Consider the following 12190-nt stretch of genomic DNA (forward strand, 5'->3'; position numbering starts at 1 on the left):
ACTTTTAATGCTACTCCTGGCCCCAGCCTCCAGATCTTCCTTTGCAACTCTTTGCCATCATTCATTGCTTGTTTAGAAAGAGTTAAAGAAGGTGCAAGACTAATTCCCAAATCCCTCCCTCTTATCTACATACAAAAAGGACAGCCCTACATTCAGACACCCATAAGCCACAGACAATTCAGCCCAGACCTCACCTGTCTGATGCAACATGAGCTCTTAGATACACAGACCCACATCGAGTCCACATGCCTCCTTTAATCTAGTAGACATACTTTGCTTTTGCCCCTTCCTCCTTTCCGACACACAGAACCTTGCTGGGGCGCCAGAGAGAAAAAGAGAGAGATGTAACCTCTGTGCCAATAGCCTGCACACACATTCACATACAGAGAAATACATCGCATAGCTCTCCTTGGTGCTGAAATCACATTAGAGAAGAATCTGAGAAACAAGTGCACTGGACTTACCCAGGCTGAGGGTGGGTGTCAGGGGAGCAGATAGGAGGCAGCTGGTGGAGAGAATTCTTGGCTGTTCGGTCTTGAGCCAGCTGGGAAGCTCACCTAGAGCACACACCTCTCTCCCTTTTCTTGGTCCTTCTCTGAGAGAGAAGAGGCAAAACCAACAAAATAAAACCCAAGCTGTCGGGAATGGGGAGTGGAAAGAGGAGGAGAGGAGCCAACCTAAATAAGACCAAGAAAGTCAGGTGGCTTCACTTCACTAGTGGTAATTTCCTTGGGTAGGGGCTCCCCCTTTTCTTTCACTCTCTGTATCTCTGTCCCTCTTTCTCAGCCTCTGCGTGTTGAGCCAACAGCCTTAAGCAGGGTCGCTGCCTGCCTCTGACGTGCAGAGGAGAGGAGAAAGCCTGTGACTGCTTTGCTGTCTCTCTCTCGCCCGCTCTCTCTTTTTCTCTCTTGCTGAAATTTCAGCAGCATGTTATTTTTTTTTATCCTTCGTTTTTTTTTTCTCTTTCCCCTGCAAGCAGCCCCCTAGTGGACAAAGATAAAAATCAGCCTGAGTCCTACAGAACACGCAGATAGAGAGAGGCACAGGAACACAGACTTCGGCATCCAGAGACACTCTGTGTTGCAACATCGAAGCCCCTGGGGCACCTGATCGGAGCAAAATCTGCTCACAGTGTGACCAGACTGAACACTAGGAAAAGGAGATTTATTTCAAAGATCAGCTGGCAAAAGTTGCAGTATGATAAGTGGGGGTGGGGATGGGGGAGCAATCTCCGGATGAACGAGAGAGTGTATACTCCATGGCCCTTTATAAGATTCACAGCTGCATCAGGAAGAATAAGAAGAGGCACTTTATAAATTGCTTTGTATAATAATCAGGACAAGCAGTCCTGACTAAGCAGAGGGACTCACCCTCTGACAGGCAGTAAGGCAAGAATCTTCTTTGGCCCGTTTAAATGCCAGGGCAGCCCCCAGTGGTGACAGGAAGAGCTAAGAAGGAAACAGTTGAAGTTTCACCTGGACTGGATTGTTGGAAGCATGGGGAAAGGGGTAGAAACAGAGCTCATTGAACTGGACTGGGCCTGTCTCCGAGATGGCAACAAGATACCTCTATGAAAATCATTCCAGACCTGTGAATCCTTGCTCAACTGTACTGACCTTGTAAAAATCACTTTACCTTTTGGTGGTACAGCTTCCCTACCTGTAAAATGGGATTGAGTACAAATCTCTCCCTCCAAAACAGGAATGCTGTGAGAAAAAAAAATGATGTTCGGGCTATGAAAGCACCTGGAAAAAATGTTATCATTAATTATCATTCATGATGATAACCAAAATCACCTAGCAGAGTGCTTTGCATGTAGTAGGTGAGCAGAAGTGTTTATTGTGTTATGAGTCTATGTAAGAGTCATTCACATTTAAAAATATAATCACAGCAGCTGTTCACTGTTCCCCTGACCCCATTCCCAAGATTTTGTTTCAGAGCTCTCCATGGATCAGAATTCATTGACTTTCCATACCCTTTGATCCAGAGATCCTACTACAAGACATGTGCCCAAAGAAGGCTGAAGATGGAAAGATTCCCCATAGAACAACATATTCATAACAGTACTTTTATGATAGCAAAAACAAAACAACAACAACCTGGGAAAAAAAGTGGATATTCATTGTCTGGACAATGACTGAACAGATTGTGGCATATGATTGTAATGAAATAACATTGCAAGATAAGAAATGATAACTATAAGGAATTAAAAGAAACAAAGAATATTTTTATAAACTGACACAGCATGAAGTATGCAAAACCAGGAAAACCATATAGGTAATAACTACAAAAATGTAAGTGAAGAGAACATTGAGATAAAGCTGAAAACTATGTATTGTAATAACCTGTCTTTCCCTGGAGAAGGGATGAGGAAACCGCAACCTCCTTTCAGTAGAGAGGTCAGGGGCTATAAATATAGAATAGTCCATATACTATCAGATTCAGTCACTGGTGTTTGATTTTTAACTGGTTTTCTTTGTTACAAAGGAGGGCTCATTTGGGGGGGGGCAGTAGAGACTATTGGGAAATGACCACAATGTGGTCATTTATAAAATAAATAAATTACACACACACACACACACACACACACACACACACACACACACACACACACACACTACACTGCAGTACCAGTATGGTGTCCTAGTATGACTAGGACTTTCTGCAATGATACTAATACTAGTTGTTGTACCAGTAGTCAGGGAGGAAAGGGAGAAAAAGAAGCAAGCAGTGGGTTGTTCAAAGCAAAATTGTCAGTTATCACATGGTAACCAGAAAGGAAGGATCAGACAGGAAGCGAGTCCAAGATCAGGAAGTACAAGTCAGCAATTTGGCAATATGGTAGCATCAGGATCCAAAGTAAAAAAAAAAAAAAAAAACAACCAAAAAACAAAAAACAAAAACACACAGGCTCAGATTGGGCAGGAATCCAAGAAACTCGGTGTCCAAACAAGTTTGAGCTACTACTTGAGGGTCATTTTCTAATTTGATGCATTCAGCCTGGTGACTATGCCAACTCTGGTGTAGTGGAAATATTTGCAGTAAGAAGACCTGTATTGGAGTCCCAACTCTATTATTTGCCACTTGTGTAGCCTTGGAAAGTCATCTCATCCATTTGTAAAAAGGAATTGAACTAGGTCAGAAAGTCTTAACCTGGGTTCTGTGAGGTTAGCTTTTTTTTCAGGGCAATGAGGGTTAAGTGACTTGCCCAGGGTCACACAGCTAGTAAGTGTCAAGTGTCTGAGGCTGGATTTGAACTCAGGTCCTCCTGAATCCAGGGCCAGTGCTTTATCCACTGTGCCACCTAGCTGCCCAAAATTGTACCTGACTGAGGTTAGCTTTTTAAAATATCTAAGTGTATGTATTTCAATTGGCAATTAAGTGCTGAAGTAGATATAGTTATGGACTTGAATTCAAAAATAGCTGAGTTCAAATCCAACTTCAGACACTAGCTGTGTGATCCTAGGCAAGTCATTTAACCTCTGTGTACCTAAATTTCCTCATCTGTAAAATGGGGATAATAGCACTTATCCCATAAGATTTTTATAAGGATCAAATGAGATAACATTTGTAAAGTGTTTTGCAAATCTTAAAGTATGATACAAATGCTAAATATTGTTATCATCATTATCATTTATAATCTTATGTGTTTCATTTTATTCATTTAAAAGCATTATTCCAAGAATGTTCCCATAGAATTTACCAGACTACCCAAAGGGGTGCATGACACTCAAGAAAGTTAAGAACCATTAGACTCTAGCTCTAGAGATTTAGATGATCTCCAAGCTCCTTCTACCTTAAAATCCTATGAACATTCTATGGATCTTAGTTAGCATCTAGGTCTAAACATACTTTCCTTAATTGTCTGAAAGGATTTCAGATGTGGACAGATACCCACTATTGCTACTTTTTCAGAGACAGGAAGGAACTGTGTTGTACTCCTGGTGGACACCAAGAAGTCAAAATAGTTGTGGAAAATGGGAGACATCAAGTAAAACCAGTTTTTGAATGACTAGGGTAGTTCCATGTACTCATACTAGATGTATTATTAAATTAGGGAATCTATCTCTCATTATTTGACATCATTTAAGAAGGTAGTATTCCTGGGGGGGGGCACATTCCCCAGAGATGTCATATTATTATATATCACCCATATAGTATAAAGTGACTGTGGAATGTGTCATATTGACTAGTGAGCTGACACTGAAGCCAGAAAGATCTGGGTTCAAGGTCTGCTTCCGACACATACTGTCTGTGTGACCCTGGGCAAGTCACTTAACCTCTAAATGTTCTAGGCAACTAAGACCATAAGTCACCAAAGAAGGGGCCCACTTGGGTTGGTAGGAAGATTTTCCTCATCTGAAAGTTCCTAATACCAGTGAAATCATATTTCCAGTCTTCATCCCTATATGGTATTAAGTACACCCTAGGACCTCAGTAAAGATCTGTTGGATTGGTGGTGGGGTAGAGCAAAAAGACCCCTAAAGAAAAGGGAGCCTTGGTTTCTAGTCATAGATCTGCCATTAACAATGAGAACATGATGGAATGCTATTGTACTATAAGAAATGATGAGCAGGTTACTCTCAGAAAAACCTGGAAAGACTTACATGAGCTGATGCAAAGTGAAATGTGCTGTGTACAAAGTAACAGAAAATGTTGTGGGATGATCAGCTGTGAATGACTTAGTGATACAATGATCCAAAACAACGTGGAAGGACTTATGAAGAAGAATGCTATTCATCCCCAGAGAAAGAACTGAGAGTGTCTGAATAGAGACTGAAGCATATTTTTTGTTGTTGTTTTGGGGTTTTTTGGTGGGGCAACGGGGGTTAAGTGACTTGCTCAAGGTCACACAGTGAAGCATATTTTTTAACTTGAGGAGTTTTTTGTCTGTATTATTTTGCAACATGACAAATGTGGAAATGTTTTGCATGACTACACATGTATATTGAGTTGCTTGCCTTCTCAAAGGAGTGAGGAAGGGAGAGAATTTGGAACTCAAAGTTTAAAAAAAAGATGTTAAAATTGTTTTTACATGTAATTGGAGAAAAAACAAAATACTAAATTTTAAAAAATGAGATCATGAGCAAGTCCTATCACCATGCTGGGATTTGGTTTCACCATCTACAAAAAGGAAAAGGTTTTATTGGATGACCTCTAAGATCTTTTCCAGCTCTATGTGTTTGTGAAATCATAATATATTCAGTACATAAGACCTATGCAATTATAATGACAGATCCATTTGAATTACAAAAATGACACATACATTAATGAATACATCTTACTTCTTTCCACCTTCTTTGGTCATTTAGAAGTTCACAAACTGTATATATTTAGTACTTAATTGTACAGGGTGTTTCAATAAAATATATACACAGTTTGAATGTTGATAAGACATTTACAAATGCATAGAGAAATGTGTTAATTTATTCTGTTGTATGATAAGATCTCTTGCCGGCATCAGTGGTGTGTTGTATAGTTGCACTAATTACAGTATGGTTAAAAAATGAAAGTGAGAAGGATAGAGCAGGGTCTACTATCCAGGAAGCACTAATGGATGGTAGATGGTTATTGGGGAATGGTCAAAGGGACTAAGATGAAAAGACAATAAAAATGTGCATACAAAAGAGACCTGAAGTAAAAATCTGAGGAATTTTATTCATCTATCGGTCCCAGAAAATAAATAATGAAATATAACTCCCCGCCTTTGTACAAAAGTAGAGGACCACAGGAACAGAGTGTTGTATATGTTGTCAGACGAAGTGACTGTATTAGTCATCTTTCAGTTCATTTTCTTTGCTACAAGGATGAGAGGGGCTATCAACCTTGTGGTGGAAGGAGAAAGAGGTTGGGAACAATCAGAAAGAACTATGTTGTCAAACAAAAGGCATCAATAAAACATTAAATGTTTAAAAAGAAGATTGCGATTTTTGAAAACATAGAAACAAAAAGCAAAGACAGTATAGCATAGCAGATAGAAAGCTGGTCCTAATGCCAGGAAGATCTGGGTTCAAGTCATACATCAAGACCGTGTGATCCTCAGCAAATCACTTAACCCATCGGCTTAGGTAGAGGGACTTTCTTCACCCTGAAGTTCCCTACACTGATGAAACCCCAGGTATAGGTCCATGATAACTGGGAGTCTGAATTTATGAGGATACAGATCTTTGCCCAGAAAATGGAGAGGAACAAAAGGATAGCAATGAAAATGAGTATTGCGTCACCCTCAAAAACACATAAATCCTGACGGGAAACACTGTCGACACCTTATTTCACAAAAACTGCATGCTATAATATTCAACCATAACCTTCATTATGAAAAAAATGATACCTGAGTGCTGACATTTTACTAATATATTCCCTGTTGCTGTTGTATTGTTTGCTTCAGTTTCATTATATATTTCTCTTATCTCCCCAAATAGATGATAAACTCCTTGAAGGCAGGGATCACATTTATTGTTGTTTTCCTCATAATACCAAATGCTGGGCACATATGAAACTTGTTCATTGGTTGTCCAATAATAATAACTGGGGCAGTAATTGCAACAAATTGACTGGAGATGATGGAGCAGTGGACTACAGCGACCTCTACCTGTGACCCATTGGACAGGAAAAGAACCCTTGTTGTTGTGGGGGGAAATTGTGAGGTTGTCATTGGCCCATTAACTTGTTAGCAAGATCTGTATTCATTCATTCTTTTTCTTCTTCCTGTTCCTCTGTCTACCAATTTCTCTTTTGGCATGGAAATCAGAATTCTCTTGTCCCACCAACATACTGCATTGCTTAGGGGTATCTAATGGTCCATTTTTCCCTCCTTGTGCCAAATTAAAAACATCAAATACAATTCAGGGCACCTCCTCTAATGTGACATGAATGACCATGGCAGTCCCATAATGTGAGAAGCCCTTGATTTTCATCTTAGGAGACTCTGGGATGAATCTGGAGCTTCATATTAGACATAGGAATCTTGGGGAAATTGTTGTTGTGATTTCATTGAATGTTTAAGGTTCTGGTCCAGGGTTGGAACTGGACTGAAACATGCAATGGCTGTCCATTCTTTTTTTTTTTTTTTTAGTGAGGCAATTGGGGTTAAGTGACTTGCCCAGGGTCACACAGTAAGTGTTAAGTGTCTGAGGCCAGATTTGAACTCAGGTACTCCTGACTCCAGGGCTGGTGCTCTATCCACTGCGCCACCTAGCTGCCCCCATGCCTGTCCATTCTTACCTAGATCCCCCACGACATTCAGACTCAGAGTCTGCAGCTACCCAAAACCAGCTGACCTTAAGCCCCTAATTAAGCTCATAGGGGCTGCCTTTAGGCTTACCCATATCTTCCCACAATGCAACTGGGCAAACGAGCATTTAAAGTCTGTCTTACAGCTAAACCAACGGATCAAATTTTGTTTCTGGACTGGCTGTTGACTCCCTAGGGCTAAGTTTCCTCATCTGTTAAAACTGGAATAACACTTGTCACTCCATATATCTCACAAGCATATAGTAGAGACCAATGAGATCTTAGCTCCAAAACACTCTGCTATCATCAGAAATAGTCCCTGAGTAAACACCTGATAAATCAGGCAGCCCCAGACCAAATGGGAACCAGGGAACAAAGGCCTGTATCCTTAGTGTGAATTAATATCCCAAGGCTAAGTTTTTGAAAGAAGTTTTTGTTTGTTTTTTTGGTTTTTTTTAAAGTCCCTGTCACCCACTCCAAAAACCTCTGGTACAATCTCTGACTGTTCCTCTTCCCTGACCTTTTCCTTAAATGGTACTTTTAAAATCACTATATTTATGTAGTCCAATTGATGGTTTATTTATCGGTCCCTCTTCCCTAATTATAATTTAAACCCTGGACTATGTCTATTATTTACACAGTATCTCCAGCACCTTTTTGCTATTCACTTAAAGAGTATTCATTAATGAACATGTGCTAATTAACTGAAGGGACAAAGGAATTCTGAAAAAACTTTTCTGAAATGGAAGAGAATCTTTTCGGAAGTCCAAAGCAAGTTTCCTGGGTTAAGGAGCAGAGAAAGACTGAGAGAAGAAATGGTCTTCCAAGCTTGAGAAGTTAACTTAGAAAGACATGTAGCCTGTGATACAAGCTTTCCCTTGTTCCCTTCATCCTCACTTTCTCTCATTAAGCCTGGGAGAATGGGTTACTTGTTTATTGTCTCTGTCTCCTGTCTCTGCACCATCTCTTCACTCTCCTGCCTCTCCTCTCTCTACACTTCTCCCCTCTTTTTATTTCTCTTCCTCTCCTTCTGAACTCTATTCTCTCCCCTCATACTCACTTTTTCCATTCCCACCCCTTACCTTTGCTCCCTCTCCTGCTACACCTGATCTTTCTTCCCTCTCATTCCTTTACTCTTTTGTTCTCTTTAAACAGCCAAGTATACTTTCATTCCCTCTTTGAAATAGACAGTCCCCTTCTACACCCTTGTGTGAGGGTACACACAAACCCTGGAAGTCAATGGTACTCCAAAGCAATGATGTCATCCACTTTCTCACTGAGGAGAGAAGGGAGCTTTAGCATGGGAAGAGGGAGGAAGTCAAGCACACAAGGAAGTGCTCTATAGGATAACAGCTGCTGACTTTGAATGGACTGCTATGGCTCCCACCAATACTTACAGACATTTACCTCATACCAGTGAGCAGGAATCTAAAACATTGTGGCTAGCCTAAAGCCTCTGTCTTAATTTATAACTAAATTTCATGTGTACGCATTTATTTTCCTTGGTGGAAAGTCCTACAGATCCTGGGATATCCTGGTCACTTAAGTGACTATCTGGAGCCAGATGTTGCTGTAAGAGGCTAGGATAGGCAAAGAGCCAAAAAGGAGCCAAGTGCAGAGTTGCATGGACAGAGCTCTGGTGCTGAAAGGAAAGGAAAAGTCTTGGATTAGGATGTGTCCATAAGGTGCTTGGGAGGGAAGGGGAAGAAAAGCCCAGAATGAAGGTTGTAGCAGGTGGCATTTAAAATCCCATCCACAGACTACACTGAAAGAGTTTAGGAAGGTCTGGTGTCAAAGCAAGAGCACAATGAGTTAGGTTCAGTGTAAGTTGACCTCTGAGGTCTCCTTCAATTTTGGAATTCTGTGATTCTTGACTTGCCAGGCCTCCAGATCCTCATCCATACAGAAGGCATAATGACACATTATAAGGTCTGCAAAACAATCTGACAGCCTCCCTCCAGCCCAGGCCAACTGGGAGATATAGAACAAAGACAATGCCTAGTTAGAGTGTAAATCAGCAGCTCCATGGGGACCAACATCTGGCACTTCCTTGGCAAAGAAGCAGGCATTTTTTCTAGTCACTTCTTTGGCAGGCGAGCTAGCAGTCATTTCAGCCATCTTGTCACAGTAAGATCCCTTTCCAACTTCTACACCCACTTCCATGAGGATGAGAGGAGGGGTTAGACTCCCCAGCTAAGAAACTAGATCTGCAAAGATGCCTGATGGCATGGAATATTGAGAGAGCATACACTGAAATCTAGAAGGGACCTTAAAGTTTATCAAATCCAATCCCCACTTTTACAGATAAGGAAAGTGAGGCCCAGTGGTACAGTGATTTACTCAAGCTTCTACAGCTGTGCCAGGATTCAAACAGACATTACAGAATCATAGGTCTAACGTTGGAAGGAACCTGAGAGACCAAGTCCAACCTTCTCATTTTACAGAAGAGGAAACTGAGGCTTATATAGCTGAAGCACCTTGACAAGTGCTACACAGGCAGTAAGTTGCAAAGTCAGGATTCAAACTCAGGTGCTCTGGCTCCAAATCCAGGGCTCTTTGCACTATTCTTTATTGCCTTTCATACAGATGCCTTTGGATTATCTATCCCAGAACAGGGACAAGGACAGTTCAAGAGCCAGGATGGGGGAGGGGTAGTTCCGGAAGACTTGAAGCTAAAGTTAAGACCTAGAAAATAGAAGGGCACTCTGAACTTAGGTTGGGAACTTCCACACCACTGAAAGGTCAGTCTGGGAATAGTCACTTGGCTAGATCATGGGTGCTCACATGTCCCTTGGGATGAACAGGACCAGGTTCTGCATAAGCACTGGTGAGGCACGATTTTACAGGATAGCAGATCTAAGTGAAGTCCCAAGTCACTGATGATGATGGTGATGGTGGTAGCATTTATATATTTAACGTTTGCAAAGCTACTTTGCAGATATCTCACTTTAGCCTCATAACAACCCTGCAAGATAGGTGCTATTATTATCCTCACTTTACAGATGAATAAACTGAGTTAGACAAAAGTTGACAGACTTGCCAGGGGTCACATGGCTAGTAAGTGTAGGAGGCTGGGTTTGAACTCAGGTCTCCCTCACTCCAGGTCCAAAGCTCCAGTAAGAGGAACAGCACGGTATAATACAAAAACTTGGAGTCAAGTCATTTAGGCTCAAGTCTTGCCCCTACCACTCCTGAACAAGTCACTCAAACTTTTTGAGTCCCTGTTAAATGGGAATCATCATAATTATCTTGCCTACCTCCCAGAGTTTTGTAAGAGAAAGAATACTCACGTACATATGTGTGTGTGTGTGTGTGTGTGTGTGTGTGTGTGTGTGTGTATATATATATATATATATATATATATATATATATATATGGCTAGTGTGGACTGGCAAATATTCTAATGGTCAAAGTATTGCCTGGAACTCTGAGAGGTCGAGTGATTTGTCATCCAAGATCACACAGCTAGTATGAATCACAGGAAGGTCAAGAACCTAAGTCTTCCTCACCCTAAGGCTGCCCTTCCACATGATGTCTACAGGGAGACAATACCAATAAAACAATATCAATAAAATGCTACATTAAAATGCTCCCTGAAAAAATGATAGGAATTCCCACTTGCCTCAAAACATCTATCTCCCTAACCTGGATACCAGAATGTCTGAGAGCCTCTCATTAGATATTTATCCTTTGGATCTTTCAGTATCTTCCATTAAAGTAAAAATACCCCCCAAAAGGGATAATACATTAAGCTCTTTAGGAACCGTCACGTTCAGTTTCTGGGATTTAAAGGAACTCTCCAGAAGAATTAGATGACACAAATGAGACCACTTTCAGTGTTGGAATCTGTAGGCCTTTTTATTTGGCCAATTTAAGAGAATATCTCTTGGATTAATTGGAGATGCCCCAAAAGGAATGAAGGGACAAGAGACAACAAGAAAATTATATTGGGGCAGCTAGGTGGTGCAGTGGATAAAGCACTGGCTCTGGATTCAGGAGGACCTGAGTTCAAATCTGGTCTGAGACACTTGACACTTACTAACTGTGTGACCCTGGGCAAGTCACTTAACCCTAATTGCCCCATTAAGAAAAGAAAGAAAGGAAGGAAGGAAGGAAGGAAGGAAGGAAGGAAGGAAGGAAGGAAGGAAGGAAGGAAGGAAGGAAGGAAGGAAGGAAGGAAGGAAGGAAAGAAGGAAGAAAATGATATTGGGACACCATCCACTCCACTATCCCCAAATAAGGCAGAAGATGACAACTCCCAAGCTGGAAGCAAAGGTACACAACCAAAGGTATCACTGGAGGACTTCAGGCATGAAAGTCATGCTCTAGATAATTCAGTGGGTGGGCCTTCTCAATCCACCCAAACTTTCTGCATCAGTGCCACTAAGGAGTTATGAAAAATTATGAGAAGTTTTACAGAGAAGAGTGGAGTCCTCCTCAGTCCCTTCTTTTTTTAAAAAAAATTTTGGTGGGACAATTGGGGTTAAGTGACTTGCCCAGGGTCACATAGCTAGTATCAAGTGTCTGAGGCTGGATTTGAACTCAGGTCCTCCTAATTCCAGGGCCAGTGCTCTATTCACTGCACCACCTAGCTGCATCTTCAGTCCCTTCTAATTGATTCCCCACCTTTAATATTAGAGGGAGTAGATAAGGCACAAATTAACAAAGAAGCTAGATGTTCCTAGCTTGGAAATGTCCAGGTAAAGGAGATACCCCAGATATAAGGAGTTTCCAAAAAAAGAGGCAGTAGGGCAAGAAGAAGAAGGTACCAGGCAGGAAGAGAGGCTATAACTAGCGATGACAACTCATCAGCTTGAGAAATACTAGGCCTGAAAAAGCAGAGCTTTCCTGGATGACAACAGGGAAACAGTATGATATGGTAGAAAGAGGCTAGATTTAGAATCAGAGGACCTGGGTTCAGAACCTGTCTCCCACTTATTACCTGTGTGAACAAGTC

General features: G+C 41.2%; 1 protein-coding gene across 2 annotated transcripts in view; it reads right to left on the reverse strand.

The window, feature by feature from the left end:
• TNR (tenascin R) overlaps nucleotides 1-907 on the reverse strand; it is a 708132-nt gene extending 707225 nt beyond the window's left edge. For both annotated transcript variants that reach the window (XM_043964080.1, XM_043964082.1), the window contains exon 1: nucleotides 465-907. The gene's annotated coding sequence lies outside the window, so the exon portion shown is untranslated. The remainder of the gene's footprint in view (nucleotides 1-464) is intronic.
• Between the last annotated feature and the right edge of the window lie 11283 nt (nucleotides 908-12190).

The sequence above is a fragment of the Dromiciops gliroides genome, chromosome 4 (assembly GCF_019393635.1).
Source record: "Dromiciops gliroides isolate mDroGli1 chromosome 4, mDroGli1.pri, whole genome shotgun sequence".
Taxonomy (NCBI): domain Eukaryota; kingdom Metazoa; phylum Chordata; class Mammalia; order Microbiotheria; family Microbiotheriidae; genus Dromiciops; species Dromiciops gliroides.